This window comes from Ursus arctos, unplaced genomic scaffold, assembly GCF_023065955.2.
Source record: "Ursus arctos isolate Adak ecotype North America unplaced genomic scaffold, UrsArc2.0 scaffold_11, whole genome shotgun sequence".
Lineage (NCBI taxonomy): Eukaryota > Metazoa > Chordata > Mammalia > Carnivora > Ursidae > Ursus > Ursus arctos.
Genome location: NW_026622775.1, coordinates 6,245,369 through 6,262,717, shown reverse-complemented (window position 1 = coordinate 6,262,717; position 17,349 = coordinate 6,245,369). Strand labels below are relative to the sequence as shown.

The window sequence follows — 17,349 nt, the reverse complement described above, 5'->3', positions numbered from 1 at the left end:
ATTTACATTTGGTAGTAGAATTACTGTAATTGCTTTTAATTAATGACAACTTAAAAAAAAAAGAAAGTTACCCAAAATCTAAGTTCTTTGTTGCTGAATTCTTAAACCAAAATCGCCTCAAGCAAACAAACATAAAGAAGCAGGAAAGCTTTAGAGAAAATCATTTTTGTCTCATATTCCACAAATCTTTTCTCCAATCTGAGGGTCCACCGACAGAAGTTGAATCAAACGAAATCATTACGTGTACAACTAGCTCATCATAAATGGAAGAAACTTTATGAATCATAAAAAGCATTCCCAATTTATAATCCATGAAGCCCTCCTAGACTATTCTAATCACTATGAACCATTTAAATGTAATGATTATTGTAGTATTAAAGCATAAAATCTCTCCATTAAAAACATGCTAGGATTACCAATAGTCTAACAACCATAGGAAACTCCATATTTCTGTTCTGGTTGGAAACAATGAGATGCTTCCTCAGAACGATAACGCAATTCAAAACATTTCAAAAACATTTTTATGGCATGGTTAACCATAAAACCCATCTTAAATTTGAAGTAAAAAAAAAATGATATAAATCCTATGTCTTTCTTTGTGTTTTGCAAATTTTACTGCATCAGTCAAAAAATGTGACTCGGGTAGTAAAATGTGACCGTTGCTCAGTGTAATGGTATGTGTTTGAAATACAACCCATTTGCTCTTCATTCATTCTGCCTTAGTAGCTGGCAACACTACAAAATTTTTTCTCTAAAATATTCTTTGTTGTGCTGTTATCATATTCATATAATTTCTTTATTTTATCTCTCTTGATAAAATATTTTCCACCCATGTCTGCTTTTTATCACTTTACAACTTACTGCCACATGCCCTTTTCTCTTGGCAAGGTTTATGAAGTGTCTTGGCTAAGAAAACGCTTGAACTGGCTTATCAACGAGCAATTGTCGCCCAGGACTTGAGTGACCAGAAGGCATTATGTGAGGGTCACTACTGGACTGTCCTCCGTCTCCCCAGCATCATGTTTTATGATCACCTTGAGAAAACAGACCAGATATTTTGTCCATAATTTACAACATAATAATGGACGGAGTCTTTCATTAGCGTTCGTGCTCGGCCCACCCCTGCCCCGTGTGTACATTGTCCATAAATCACAAACACGTAGGGCGTTTCTTGGTTCTCTTTGTGCCAGTGCCTCGGTGTGGAGGGAGGACACTGGGGCAGCTGAGCAAGCTGAGCATTTAAATACCCCACTCATCCCTGGTTTTGGCTTCCTTGCATTCATCTAGCTGTTTATGGACACCCAAAAGCTCCAAAAGCTGTTTTCCTTGGCTGTGAATTGGACTCTATAAAGTGTGTCTTAGTAAGAGTATTGTATTCCTGTCCTTTAAAAGCTAGCCAGGTACTTTTCAGCTTTGGCAGCCTTTCTGATGCCTGCATCGGCAGAGCTTCATGCCTTTACGATTACTGACAACACACAGCTCCTGCCGCTGTGCTTGGCAAAGTCCTGTCTGCACTTTGTAACGTGACTTTACAGAACGGTTACTATCCTCCCCAAAATAGCCCATATATGTTTAGCCCTGGAATGTGCCTAATTATGTCTCCTATTAATAAGGGAAATACCAAGCCAGGAGTCAGTTCTTTCATTTAGAAAAACGAAAAGGTCTTCATTCGACCTTTATAAAAATGAATTACTCTGATACCTTACGGTATGCACTGTCCTGGGCGGTCTGTGTAGCAGGCAAGAACTGCTACGATCCCTCTCATTGAAGAGCATTGCTAGAAAACTCCGAACACGTGCCTGTAAAATAACTAGAGAGTCTTTACAAAGCAGTTAATGAGAATGAACAACAGACTATCAACTGAATATACAGCTGTAAAAAAAATACATTTCAGTTTAGAGAAGGGATATATATATATATATATGTCTTTTATACCGAAAGAATATTCAACAGAAGAAAATTTTGGTAAACGTCTAATCATAATGAGAGAAACCATGTATGAGAAGATGCAAGTTGAAATGTATGTCTTATCTTTGTTTCCAAATGGATCTCTCAGACCAGAGTAGTCCTCTAATGTTAATATTCAGGACAAATATAAGATTATCCATATAAACTCGAGTCTCTAAAAAAAAAGAGATCTTAAATTTAAAGAATCTTAAAAGAAGGAGTCCAGGGGAAGGACAGAATATCAGGAATCATTTTAGTTTATAAACTTCGATCTGGAATTCTCCTTCATATGATGAGCAAATGTGTAAGGGGAGATATACTGGTTCTCATTTAGTATTTACCCTTGTAGACTTATGCATTAGCCAGTGACCAGGAATTTTCTTGCTTCCACACTTGGGTACTTCGTGTATAAATGTATATGTCACTCTAATACAGAAAGTTAATTTGGTCGGGGGAGGGGGAGCATTCCACTTGAGTTGCTTCAAGAAAAGTATTTTTTACTGTCATGGAATCTTTGGAAAACTGTGACCATGGTAAATAATGGTTTCTGACCTGCTTTGTAGAAAAATAGCAGAAGTCAAATCCAAGTCACTAAGATGCCATCAAAAGTTTTTTTATTAGACATAACTTTTATCTAGGAAGATAACCTTCAATAAGTTCTTCCTGAGATGGTATATTGTCTCCTGAAACTGATCATAACGTTTGAAAAATGAAAATTATCTGGTTAAACAGAATTCTACCTGTACCCCTTTGCACTGACATCAGCAATCACTAATGCATTCGTCTTAGCTTATAATAATCACAACAAACTTTTAGCACTTATTTTGAGCCAGCGTTAACATTCTGTCTCAGGCTGCCTGCAGAAAGCAAAGACTGAGGCAAAAGTTTGAGGGCTGCTGCTTTATGAGGGAGTGCAATCCCAGAGAGTAACAGTGAGGGACACAGGCAGTGAGGCGGTGAGGGGGGAGAGCCAATTCAAGGATGCATGACGAGGCTGGTCACCTCAAAGTGTAACTGATAACTTAAGCTTACTGCATCATCCCTGCCCACCCCACCTCCGCCTGCCAAAGCTTTGTAACTGTATCTCAGAGCAGTCTCTCCAAAAGGAGAAAAGAGAAAAATTTTACCCCATTCCATCTAGTCCCCAACTTTCAGTTGTCAGAGGTTGCCGCAGAGTTCATTACCTTCCCCACGTTTCTGGGCTGTGCATGTGTGGGCCCTGAGAGAGTCCCGCAGCTCCCCCTTCTCAGCATCAAGAGGGAAGACCCCGGGCAGGCAGCGAATGCCCTGAACCAGGTTAGGGTGAGGCCCACACGTAGGTTGATTGCCTTCCAGCTGCTGCACCTGCATGGGACTGATCACAGCTGCACAGCTGGAACGGGAAGAGGGGGAGGCAGGGGTGGGGATCTGAAGTGGGATTCTGAGGTGTCTGATCACACTCATCACTTCATTTAATCCCCCAGCAATGATATGGAGTAGGTGCACTCATATCCCCACTTTACATACGAGGAAACAGAAGTTCAGTGAGTCTAAGACGCTTGCCTAAAAGCACTTGGCTACTAGCAACCTGTAATTAAGAAAGTTTAAACTCATTCTATTACCATCAAGTGGTCAATTCAGCCAGGACAATATATTGTGTTTTCCATAAACATGAACATAAAAAATATAAACATATGATTCTCATTTAGTGAAAAGAGAAATTCTCAACCAGACCTTCCCAGCTTTCACGCCTAAGAGGAACTATGACATGGAGCAGACATCAGGCTCTTGGTCCCCCACCCCCACTTGACTTCTACTGGTTTAGGACAAACAAATTCTGAAGGGATGTGTGGAAGAGAATGTTGTAACACAAAGAGCTTCACCATAGATGATACTCTGTGTCGTGGCAGTCCTAAGCCCCAGTAGACATGGTTAAGTGAAAGCAAGCAGGGCGGCCTGAAGACAGAAGCACCCTGGCCTATAGGCCCAACGCTAAAATCACTACTGGAATTAGGGTAAATTTCTCCATTACCACTTTTCAAAATCTGAAAGGGCAGAGAAAAACACTAACCAAGGGGAATCTGCAACAGAAGAGGCCGTGGGTACCAGGTAGGCAAATTTTGCTGGGTTGAGGACCGTGCAACTGAAAATGAAACGAAATAAAACATTTTCTATCGAAATAAGGACCTTAATGATACGAGTGACCTGGCAGGGTACAAAGATAGGAGGTATGGAGGACAGGGAGAGAAGATTTATAAGTTCAGGGGATAGTGGACTCGATACAAAGCCTCTTCAGTCTACCCGGTAAAGAGTCACCGGGTTACACTGCAAGGTAAGCTGTGAGTACGGGGAGAACGGAAACCATGTCTATTTTCTCATCCTCAGAGCCCCGTCCTCAGCCCCTGCCGAGTGCAGGGCACTTGCTGGTGCTCATTCATTTATTCTTTCAGTCAATACATATTTACTGAGAAATTCCTATGTGCCAGGCATCATTCTATGGGCTAAAAGGTTATGGGCATTGAATAGAGCTGACAAATCTCTTGCCTTCATAAAGCTTACTTTCAAATGAAGGCAGATGTTCAAACTACCAAAAAAAAATAAGCTAATTTTAGGAAGTGATATGTTTTTATTATGTGTTTTTATTATTGAGGTTTAATTGACATGTTACATTATATTACATTATATTATGTTTCAGGTGTGCAACATGGTGATATGGCATTTGTATAAATTGTGAAATGGTCACCACAACAGGTCTAGTTATCATCTGTCGCCATACAGACCTAATACAATATTATTGACTATATGACATCCCTATGACCTATTTGTTTTACAGCTGGAACTTTGTACTTCTTGATCCCCTTCATTTCCACCTGCCCTCAAACCTGCTCCCCTCTGGCAACCACCAATCTGTTCTCTATATTTGTGAGTCTGGGCTTTGTTCTGTTTTATTTGTTTGTTTTGTTTTTTAGATCCCATATAAAAGCAAAATCACACAGTATTTGTCTTTTTCTGTCTGACTTATTGCACTTTGCATAATACCCTCCAGGTTTATCTATATTATTGCAAATGACAAGATTTCATTCTTTTCATGGCTGAATAGTATTCTAGTGTGTATTTATACTGCGTCCTCTTTATCCATTCATCCATCTATGGACACTTAGCTTGTTTTCATATCTTGACCATCGTAAATAATGCTGCCATGAACATAGGTGTGTATGTTTTTTTGAATTAGTTTTTTGTTGTTGTTGTTTTCTTTAGATAGATACCCAGTAGTGGAGATGTTGGATCATATGATATTTCTATTTTTAATTTTTTAAGGAGATTCCGTACTGTTTTCCCTAGTGACTGCATCATTTTACATTCTCACCAACAGTGCACAGGGTCCCTTTTCTCCATATCCTCACCAGCACATGTTATTTCTTGTCTTTTTGATAATAGCCATTCTGACAGGTGTAAAGTGACAGGTCATTGTAGTTTTGACTTGCCTTTTTGTGATGATTGGTGATGGTGAGCATGTTTTTATGTGGCTGTTGGCTATTCTGGATGTCTTCTTTGGACAGAAATGTCTATTCAGATCTTCCACCCATTTTGTAATCATATCGTTCGTTTGGGGGTTGTTGAGTTATATGAGCTTTTTATATATTTTGGATATTAACTCTGTCAAATATATGATTTGCAAGTATCTTCTCCCATTCAGCACATTGCCTTTTCATTTTGTTGATGGTTTCCTTTGCTGTGCAAAAGCTTTTTAGTTTAACATAGTCTCAGTAATTTATTTTTGCTTATTTTATTTTTTTTCCTTGTCTTTAGAATCAGGTCTAAAAAATATTGTTAACACCAATGTCAAGGAGCTTACTGCTTTTGTTTCTTTCTGGGATTTTCATGGTTTTGGGTCCTACATTCAAGTATTTAATCCATTTTGAGTTAATTTTTGTATATGGTGTAAGATAGTGGTATAGTTTCTTTTTTTCAGCTGTCCAATTTTTTTAAAACCATTTATTAAAGAGATCGTTTTATACCCATGTATAGTCTTGGCTCCTTAATTATATGATTTTTGTCCTAGAATATCCTTGGTTGGAAGCTTTTCCTTTTAGCGCTTTTAAATAGGTCAAACCACTGCCTTCGGCAAAATTTCTGCTGAGAAATCTGCTGATAGCATTATGGGGTTTCCCTTGTATGTAACAACTTGTTTTTCTCTTGCTTCTTTTACGATTCTCTCTTTTTCTTTAACTTTTTACATTTCCATTGCAATGTGTCTTGGTGTAGTTTTCTTTGGGTTCATCTTACTTGGAACTCTTTGGGCTTCTGGGACCTGGATGTTTATGTTTTCCCTAGATCAGGCAAGTTTCTTCTTTTATTTCTTCAAATAAGTTTTCAGTCCTTTTCTCTCCCTCTTGTCCTTGTAGGAGGACCCTTATCACGTGAATGTTATTCCACTTGATATTATCCCAAATGTCCCTAAATTATTTTCTATTTTAAACTTCTTATTTCTTTTTGCTGCTCTGTCTAGGTGAGTTCCACTGCTTTGTCTTCCAGCCCACTGACCCACCTCTTCTGCTTCGTCTAGTCTGCTGTTGAACTCCATGTGTTTATTTTTCAATTCAGTTATTGTATTCTCAGCTCTGTGACGTTTGTTTGGTACTTATGTTTTCCTTCTCTTGGTTGAAGTTCTGAGTTCAATGAGCACTTTTTCTTGTCCTGAGTTTGATGAGCGTATTTCTGACAATTTCTTTGAATTCTCTATCAAGCAGATTACTTATCTCCATATCATTAAGGTCTTTGTCTTAGGTTTGTCTTCTTCTTTCATTTAGAATATATTTCTCTGTTTTATCATTTTTGTTTGACTTTTTGTATCTGTTTCTATATATCCGGTGAAACAGCTACCTTTCTGCTTTAAAGGAATGGCTTTGTATAGGTAATGAAACTTATTCAACCTTGCCTTAGCTTTTGGTTGTCTCTCGAACCTTTGTGATTATCTAAACCGCCTGATTGATCTCCATACATCCTTATTGTTGAGGATGTGCCAGGACCTGTCACTGTTACAAAGGGAGTGATCTCAGTCAGCACTCAGTTTTAGACTGATTGGAAGCCAGACCTTCAGGCAGCAGCTTTTAAAGTATGCAAATATGCACAATCCTGGGGGGCCACAGTTATAATCTTTGCTGGCCTCCGGAACAGGAGATCTGGAGGTGTCCCCTGGGTGAAGTTGCAAAAATCAGGGCTCCAGATGAGTGTATAAGCTCCTTTCTGGGAGGTCTTATCAAGCTATAGTGAGGCCAACAGGGTGTGCAAGGACGGTGTCTCACCGCTTATATTCGCTGGGAGTGCCTCCTTGGCCTCAGATGTGTGGGAGACCTGAAGCCTGCCCCTCAGGCTGAAGCTACAGGCTAAAAAAATAGGCTTTTTTCACAGAAAAGCTGGGGGTGTGTTTCAGTCTGCTGTCTGTGCAGTTCCCTCGGTGTAATGGCCTGCCACGGTCTTTCTGATTGCTACCTTCCCACGGAACTCAGGAACACCAGCCTCCTGGACCACCACAGACAAGCTATTCTCCTGTGTGGCTTGCACATGCCCACTGGCTTTAGTCAGGCAGCTCGAGAGTGTAGAAGGCGTGTTACCCAGCTTCAGCAAGGCACCAGGAAAATGTCTTGACTTGGTGCACCCCTGAGCTTCAGGAATGCAGGAGGAGAGTGCCTTGTCTGTGCACGTGCAGTGGCTCTAAGCTGGGAGCAGGAACAACTGATCACATCCGCCCTCCCCTGCCAGGGGGCAGAGGAGTGTTGCAACCACCCACACCTCTGGCTTCGGCAAGGCAGGATAATGCAGTGACCGCTCGTCCTCGCCTGTCTCAGCAAGACAGCAGGAGGATGCTGTCTGTGCTCAATCCAGCACACCTACGTGAGCAGAGTTAGAGGGAGAGTGCAAAATGTGGGGTGACCTGATCGGGTAGAGGTCAGTGGTGTTAGCAATGAAAAAATTCACCCAAGGCAAAGCAAAGAAGATAGGAGTCTACTGAATACACTGCAAGGGAGCAGCTGGCAGGACAAGAAAAGAGACCCTGTCTGCAGTAGGGGGCGGAGGAACTGTAGTTATAGGGGGTCACGAGGGGGTGTGGGAATGTATAGAATTTCCTTTTCTGTGCCCAGTTGTAAGTAGCCCATTGGTCAGTTAGGGCCTATGGTTAGCTTGAGTTGGGTCGCCTAATGAGGCTGTTTGCATTCAGCCTAGTGGTTACTGCGGGCCCTTCCGCCGTACTCAGATTTCCATTGCTCAAGCCTGTTGCCTAAAAGCAGCTTCTACCCTAAAGCAGTGTCCACCAGAGCCTTTATTTCCACTGTGCCCCGCCCCGCCAGCAGGTGCTCTGACATTAGCAAATACATCTCCCGCAAATACAGTCAGAACTTTAAAAACTGTTTTCTCACTGAGTCTTGGGAAAAGTGAGACCACACACAAGCCCTTTTAAAAAGGGAGTCTCGGTTTTCGATAGTACTTTGGGTCCCTTGGACATCATCCTCATTGGTTTCTCTACATTTTGGGGACTCATCTATTCAGTGCAGATCCCAGGGGCTGGGGTACCCAATGTGAGGCACCAACCCCTTGCTCCTCTGAGAAGCCGCAGACTGCTGAGATCCCTCCCTACTGTGTGGCACTGCACTAGAGGTGGGGTTTTGGTAAAACCATGTCTCTACCTCTCCTACCATCTCAATATGGTCTTTAGCCTTTGTTGTGGAGAAGCAGTTTTCAGATCTCTTTCAGAGGGACATGATCCCTTGGGAGCTATAGATTTGATGTGTCCACGGGAGGAGATAAGTTCAGGATCTTCCTGCACAGCCATCTGGTAGAAGTCTTTTGGCCAATAAGTGTTTATAAGGAAACTAAGTAGTTATTTGGTGGGCTAAGCTGAACTTAAAGAGTGAAGGTGGAAGGGTGTGTAGAATTAACTAGAGGAGATAGAAAAAGGCTTAAAATACTATTTATCGTATATTTTATTTGTTTTGTTATTTTTTTTTTTAGAGAGGGAAGATGAGGCAAGGGCAGAGGGAGAGGGGGTGAGAGAATCTCAAGCAGGCTCCCCGCTGAGTGTGGAGCCCGATGCAGGGCTGAATCTCACGACCGAGATCATGACTTGAGCCAAAATCAAGAGTCAGACGCTTAACTGACTGAGCCACCCAGGTGTCCCTACTGTATGCTTTTAGACATCAACAAAAAAAAATGGAGGTTGTTCAATTTCTCTGAGTTATTGTTTCATTATCTGTAAAATGAAAATGAAAGCAACTTCACAAGATTATTGAAGATGAAAGAGACTTCAAATGACATTATTTTCTAAAATGAAAAACACTCAACAAATATTAGCTCTTGTTGTGGCCTTCATACCTGTTAGCCATCTTTTACTCTTAAACATGAATCTATCATTTTAAGATCTGTTAGAGCTGCTACACACGCCACACACACACACACACACACACACACATTTTTTTTTCAGCAGAATATTCCCTCATTTCACATACAAATTTACCTCTGTCTCATCATTGATCTGCTTGGAATTTTTTTTAAAGGAAAATGCAAACAAATATTTCTGCAAATGAATATAACCATCAAAGTTTTGTTGATTAAGAAAGTTGCTTCAGGGGCGCCTGGGTGGCACAGCGGTTAAGCGTCTGCCTTTGGCTCAGGGTGTGATCCCGGCGTTCTGGGATCGAGCCCCACATCAGGCTCCTCTGCTATGAGCCTGCTTCTTCCTCTCCCACTCCCCCTCCTTGTGTTCCCTCTCTTGCTGACTGTCTCTCTCTCTGTCGAATAAATAAATAAAATCTTTAAAAAAAAAAAAAAAAGAAAGTTGCTTCAATAAAGTCAGCCCATCCCACTTGAATATACTGATGATTTGAAAGTTGGAACTTGATGCCACACGAGCCACAAGGAAGGAGTTCTAGGTTTTGAGAACTTATCACTTGAAGAAAATTTCCAATTGTCTTGCAACTCTGTTTTCTTATGAGGCTCCATGAAACAAAGAGATAAATAACATTCAGAAATAACAGATAGTTTTGTTTTATTACTTGTTAAAAGTTTATACATTTTCTTTTTTTTAATGATTTTTTATTATATTATGTTAGTCACCATACAGTACATCCCCGATTTCCGATGTAGAGTTCGACGATTCATTAGTTGCGTATAACACCCAGTGCACCATGCAATACGTGCCCTCCTTACTACCCATCACCAGCCTATCCCATTCCCCCACCCCCCTCCCCTCTGAGGCCCTCAGTTTGTTTCTCATAGTCCATAGTCTCTCAGGTTTCACTCCCCCTTCTGATTACCCCCCCCTTTCTTTACATTTTCTAACAGAGAAAGGATTGTACTAAAAGTCAAAAAGTTTGGTTTCACACACACTGAACAGCATCTGTCTAGAAAAGAAAGTTGGGTCAAAATTTGGATTTGCAGAACAGTATTTTGCTTTAGGTGGTGCATTTAATAGGTAAATTACCACATTTATATTCAAAATGCAGCAACCTCTGCTGTCAACATAGCTTATTTCATGGCTGAAGTTTCTAGGGAGAAGCGAAATACATTCTAGGTGTAATTGAGCAGTGTGAAAACTTGTTAATAATGGACCTCTCTTAATGTGGGGCCCTTAATCCTACTTAAAGTGTTTTTATTATGAGAAGTGATTAAGTACAGAGCACTCATTACATTCACAACATAGTTATTATTTAAATTCAAGTCACTAAAACTGAAATTTATATGTTGAAGGATGGCACGGACACGATCATCCAAGTTTACAACTTGAAATGCCGTACATATTTGCCATGGTGCACACTTAGTCATTCAACAGATTATTGCCTTCTCCTCCATTTTCCAGGCCCGGCTCAAACATGAAAAGGAAATTTGACCTGCATTTAATGACCAATCTGTTAACAATTTCGTCACCGTACCTGCATCCTCGCTCGACCCAAATGGAGTCCTTGACCAGCACCAGATGCCTCACCCTTGGATTCATTAGCATGAAAAGGCGTGCAAGGCAGTTGTTAACAGAGGCTATTTAAGTAACTACATCTACAGTTTTGTGTTGTTTTTTTTAAATTCTCTATCCTACTCCATAAAAAAATTGAGGCAGAGCTAATATAAATCCTGACAACCCCAAAACTCAACCTACGTGAAAAGTACTCCATTCCCTGATACGGCCAATATGGAATGATTTATGTTTGCCAACAGCATTTGCTAAGGAAAATTACAATTAGATGTCATTATTAGATTTCCTTTTGACTCGTTTCTTGTCTGATTTGCCCATTTGATCTCAGAAGAGACTGCACACCAATTGGACACTGAATTCTATTTAAAGAACTTTCATATGCATTTGTCAGAGTTGTCTATGGATAATAGAAGAGAGTTAGCAATAAGATTCCTACTACCAACACCACCACTACCCTACCCTATCCCCAAACCTGGAAACGAGTTTGCCTTCTGTGAGCGAGAGTACACAATAAGTACAAAATGGATCCAAGGGGATGGCCCGAAGCATCTGAGTGTAGCCTATTTGAAGTAGTATATAAATGGGGGAAAGTCAGACAGGAGTTATGTCAGTCACTGGAACCTAGGGTAAGAAGAGGCACAGATGTAAATATTTGTCTATTACAGAATTATAAAACTAACCTCCTCTCATGCTTTCCATTTCTCAAATAACAGGACCAGATGGAAGGCCGTAAGTAGGCATTCAGCACAAACCGGTTCACCTGAGCTTCATTCACTGTAAACCGATACACTGGTATTCTGCTTTTGCATTTAAAAAGTCTTCTGTGGGGGCGCCTGGGTGGCTCAGTTGGTTAAGCATCTGCCTTTGGCTCAGATCATGATCTCAGGGTCCTGGGATCGAGCCCCACATCAGGCTCCCTGCTCAGCGGGGAGTCTGCTTCTCCCTCTTTCTGTCCCTCCCTCTGCTCATGCTCTCTCTGTCTCTGTCTCTCAAATAAATAAATAAGATCTTTTAAAAGACTAAATCAAAATAAAAATCCTTTGTGCACTTTCTTGCCATGAATCAAAGCTGAATGTGACCTGCCCTAGGCCAGTGACATTTTCGGAGTCCGTCAGGAAGGGGCCAGACCAAAACCACATCATCTTTGCTGACTCTTGAGAAACAGTCGATTTGTTTTCCTGGTGAAAATCTAACTTCACTCTTTAGTTTTTCATTCCAGCTTCTACGATGCTTTCATGAAGAAGTAAAACCTCAGAAAGCCAATTTCTTACACTTCCTATGTATTAATCCTAGATCATTTTCAGTAAAATTGACGGTGTCAAAAACGGAGGTTCCTGAAATTTTAGAGGCAGTGTGAACTGGCAAGGAGGGTCGTATTTTGCAATAATGACCGGAGTCCTCCAGCCTGGCACTGTGACTCCACAGCAGGAAAAAACTGGCATTCTTACTTCTCTAAAATCCATCTCCACTTCCCCCAAAAGTCTGTTTTTCCTACCTTGTATGCAGCTGTCAAGACCATAATAGATCACAATTGCTAATATCTGTGGATCTCTGACATGTGCCAAGCACCTTGATAAGCTTCCTATATATTTAATATACATTTAACATATACATGTATTTATATTCATTTAATCTTTGCAATAATCCTATGATATCGGTATTATTATCTTCCCATTGTAATTAAGGAAATTAAAATGTTGAGTGCTTCAGTAATTTACCAAATATTATACATCCAATGAACGATGCGACTGAAATTTTGGCGCAAGTCTATCCAAATCTATACACCGTGGACCCTAACATATATACTGCCGCCCACGAGTGCGTCTAAATCATTCTTGACTCTATTGATAATTCTTCTCAGAAGATGCTTACCACAATGTTTGCAATCATTGTATAAATACTATTCCTATTTACTTATCTGGAACATTTTTCCTTCAGAAACATTCCCTATTTTCAAAGTTTTGGAAACATTATCTGCACATGAGAATATGCAGTAAATATACGACTAAATAATATTTATTGTGATCCTCTTTTTCTTTTTTTCAGACTGAAAGCACGTTCCTGATTCAGTTGGCAGCTTCCTCTAAACTATTCCTAGATCTCTGCTGGCTTTCTTTTTTTTTTTTTAAGATTTTATTTATTTATTTGACAGAGATAGAGACAGCCAGAGAGAGAGGGAACACAAGCAGGGGGAGTGGGAGAGGAAGAAGCAGGCTCACAGTGGAGGAGCCTGATGTGGGGCTCGATCCCAGATCGCCGGGATCACGCCCTGAGCCGAAGGCAGACGCTTAACCGCTGTGCCACCCAGGCGCCCCTCTGCTGGCTTTCTTAATCGCTCTTTATAGGTACAGCAGGGACCACAGCAAAGAACACTGCATATGCAGGTAAATCTCCCCTTGAACAATATGTTTTTCTAATATAGAAAAATGTGAAAACGAGAAGACTTGCAGGTGTATGGACACTTTCCTTAAATATTTATAAGGTCATCAATGTAGGAGAGGGCTTAGGTTTGCTTTATAAATTACTACAGAGTACAACAATAACTGTTAGATAGAAAAGAAGATATTTCCACTCAAAAGCAGGAAATTCTTTGTAATAAAATGTTCTAGGAGTTCAGTGGATTTGGCTCCAAGGAACTGGAGGCCGCCAAGCAGAGTTGGAGAACTTCTTCGTACAAATATAAAATCAGAAGCTACACTGTTTCGAAGGCCTGTTTAATTCCAATATTCCCTGATACTTTTTGATGACGCTCAGCTTCTCCTATGTGTAAAAACGCAGGGGTCGATGCCTTTCAATAATTTTAGAATGATATTCATTATAAATAAATTTAGAATTTGGTCCAGAAAAAAGGAAATGATGGTTCTTAAACTATTAATTGCCCACAACTTAAAAACAATAGAGCTAACTTTGGTAATGTAGAATAATTATTCTTCCCGTTGGGTCTCTGCTGAGTAGCCTATAAATAAGAACCATGTTATCTTTCATCTAATCTGTCAATTGGATTATTGTGCTATTGCTGCATATGAGCTAATATTAATATCTGGGGATAAAAGAATTTTTAAAAACATAGTTCTTAAGGAGGTCAAGAAACTTGGTAAGTAAGATATATAAATAACTATCCAAAAGTGACAGATGTAAGAATACAGGTCCTCATAAAGTCCTCCCAGAATCCAGAAGATGGAATGATGTCTTTGTATCTACTTAACATGATGCTATCAGGTATTTAAAAAGATTAATTAACAGGAAAATAAAGCCAATTATTGTTATTGATTTCTTTTTTTTTAACATCCTGCCTCTGCTTCCCCCTTCTCAACAACTATTTCTTTTATTATAGGTCCTGACTTCAATATATAATTTTATATTGCCCCATATAATAATAATCACACTATGAAAATAAGTCTTACATTTTTAAATTTCTTCTTTCCCTTTTAAGAAATTTATTTTCAAAGTCTTTTTTTTAATTTTGAATTCTGAAATACTGTCAATCTCATTTTATAATATAGATACAGAAGCTCTATCCTCCCGAGAATTGAAGTTCTATTCTTAAGAGTATTGTTGTCGTGCCTGACAATAACAATGGCCCTCTAATAAGATGGCACAAGCTTTGAGTTAAAATTATTTTGGGTTTCTACACTGTAGTAGGTTTTTCTCTCCACATTTGTGTTGATTAGATCTTTCCCTCTTCCTTATCGTTTCCACATGGGTGGAAGACGACAAATCAGGGTTGGAAGTATAATCCACAACCGTGGAGCAGGGACTAACTAGCCCTCAACCGTGTAACCAACATGTTCTAACTTGCAAAGCTGACCAACTTCAAGAGAAGCTCCGAACAGATTTTATCAAAATGAGCATTCCCAGTGTCAGACCACCTAACAAAGTTCCCTGCAAATTCTGAGTTAATGCCATGTGTATCACAGATGCCTGGTCAGAAGGATCACCCAATAACATTCGATTGCTAGACCTCTCCCCTGCAGACTCAAATCAAGCAGATCAGAGATGAGATCTGAGAATTTTTTCTTTTAATAAAAATCTAAAATGATCCTAACAACCAGGCAAATTTAAGACAGCTTTGGCACATCACCCAAAGTCGCTGTCATCTACTAGGTATTTAATTAACTTGCAGACTTTATAATTCACTAATGATTTAATCCAATCCATGCCTCTTTCCGACAGCAAACACTCAGTGTACTAAAGACATTCCAAGATAAATGGCGTGTACCTTTCTATATGTTCCCTTTAAGAAAAATCGTTATTGGATAACATAAACAAGGAAGAGGTATTTACACCAGTATATACAAATCTGAAGAAAGGAATGGAAACATTATACAAAAAAATGAAAAGAAATAACAAATACGCATTAGCCACAAACTTTAAAGCCAACGCTAATTAGATATACTCAGAGTTATACTCTCCTTCCCTGACCAACACTCAGTTTGTAGCTACAGCAATTCAGTTCCTCGTAGCTGCCGAGCACGTAAACATTCAAACAAACTTTTTCCCAGCACGTTTCCATGCATCTAGAACGTCCCATTCTCAAATTAGGATCCCTCCATTTCTTCCCAAATTAAAACCTGACCTGGCCTTCAGCCCTGTAGTTTTGGAGACCCAACACCATATTAGATCAAACATATTAAAATGATGCCTCAAGCACACAAAAAATACAATTTTTCTGTAAATATATTTTAAGATTGTTGTAATCTGCCTTTTGATATTATTTGGCCACAAAAAACTAATTTAAGTCACAGCTGGCTATGATTTCTCAGCAATTACCATGCATGTTTTAGGATTCTTCAGAAGAGGAAAAAATATCACCTACAAATTGTTTTCAAATGTAGGAATTTTTTAAATAATAAAACTAAAAATTAATGAATAGCAGATTTTTATTGAATATTAATCTCAATTTTGCAACTTATCTTCCTACTTAGGATCGATAAAGTTTTTTTTAAGATACCAAACAATTAATAGGCCTCTGATCTTTTCAGAGGCCTGTATCCTTATAGTGCCTAATGGCCCTGTCCCATACCCAATTTGAAATAAATCAACTCATCTAATGATTCCTCCTTTCCTTGTTCCATGCCCATTCCAGAAATTCCTCACCTTTGGCATAAAAAAAAATAATGCTTCTGATATGAGCAGATTTGATTATCTAAGAACAGGTTTGAGAGAGGATTTTGAGAGTGTCGTTTTTGTCTAGAAATGGTGAACGAAATTTTATAGTTTGATTTGGGGGTCTGTTGTTCTTTTCTGAACCTTACAGAATTGTTCTAGATAGGCCTTCCTGCTGTGCTGATGTGTCTGTTGCATTGCAAAGAAATTCACTGGGAAGTTGAGAACAGCAAGCCAGAATGAATATAATCAGTCATTTAACTTGCTAACTCACTTTCTCAAATGATAGAAACACGTTGGTGAACCTGTTAGGACTCTGCTCCTTTGTGTTGATGTGCACAATTAACTTTTTAAAACAAAGCGTTGAATATTCCTCAAAGACATCTAAGACTAACAATTCACCACTGTCAGTATGAACCGTCTTGGGAAACTAGGAACCAACTAACTCTCAAATCCTGAGTCGGATAAAGAATTTTCTTTTTCTCGCTTTTAGTGTTCGACAATAACAGTTAGATCTAGAAATAACATAGCACACCAGTAAAGGTCTCCTTTCTCAATATTTGTGTCTGAGTCAGCAGTATAAATGCTGACAATCTCACATGCAATTCTGCTCTGCTAAGATCTGCAGACTTAACTGTGTTTAGGTAGCTCAGATAAGCTTTAAATAAGCATCTGACTTTCTGGGTGCTTATGGAAAATGAACCAAATTCCTTTCCTTTTGAGATTCACTTATGTCTGATTCTAATGCATTCATGTAGGAACAACAGGTCTTGCTTTACATACCTAAGCTTACCATTAATATTAAACAATGAATCTAATGTTGTCGGCCACGTGGTACTTCATTCATTCCAGTGAACAAGAATCTTTTGTGTTTATTTTATTTCCAGCTGGTAAAATGTTACGTTATTTGCTTTTTCTTAAAACAACTGCTGTTTTCCTCTGGGGAATTGAGGCATTTCATGGAAAAGTGCGATCATGATTCCAAAAGATTGCATGATATAAAAACCATAAAATTGTACATAGTGTCGGGATGTGGTAATGTAACAGTGAGGAGGCTGCTGGGGACAGCCTTTGTTCTCCTGGTCTCATTAAAATCCAGTTACTGGGGCGCCTGGGTGGCTCAGTTGTTAAGCGTCTGCCTTGGGCTTAGGTCATGATCCCAGGGTCCTGGGATCGAGCCCTGTGTTGGGGAGCCAGCTTCTCCCTCTCCCACTCCCCCTGCTTGTGTTATCTCTCTCTCTCTCTGTCAAATAAATAAATAAAATCTTTTAAAAAGTAAAAAACAGAAAATAAATAAAATCCAGTTACTGCTTCCATTTGCTTATATATTGCATGCTGTTACTGTTTTCAAC

General features: G+C 39.5%; 1 long non-coding RNA gene across 1 annotated transcript in view; it reads right to left on the bottom strand.

Annotated features, from left to right (window-relative positions):
* LOC130543328 (uncharacterized) overlaps positions 1-17,349 on the bottom strand; it is a 127,501-nt gene that overhangs the window by 41,877 nt on the left and 68,275 nt on the right. The gene's annotated exons all lie outside the window — the stretch shown is intronic.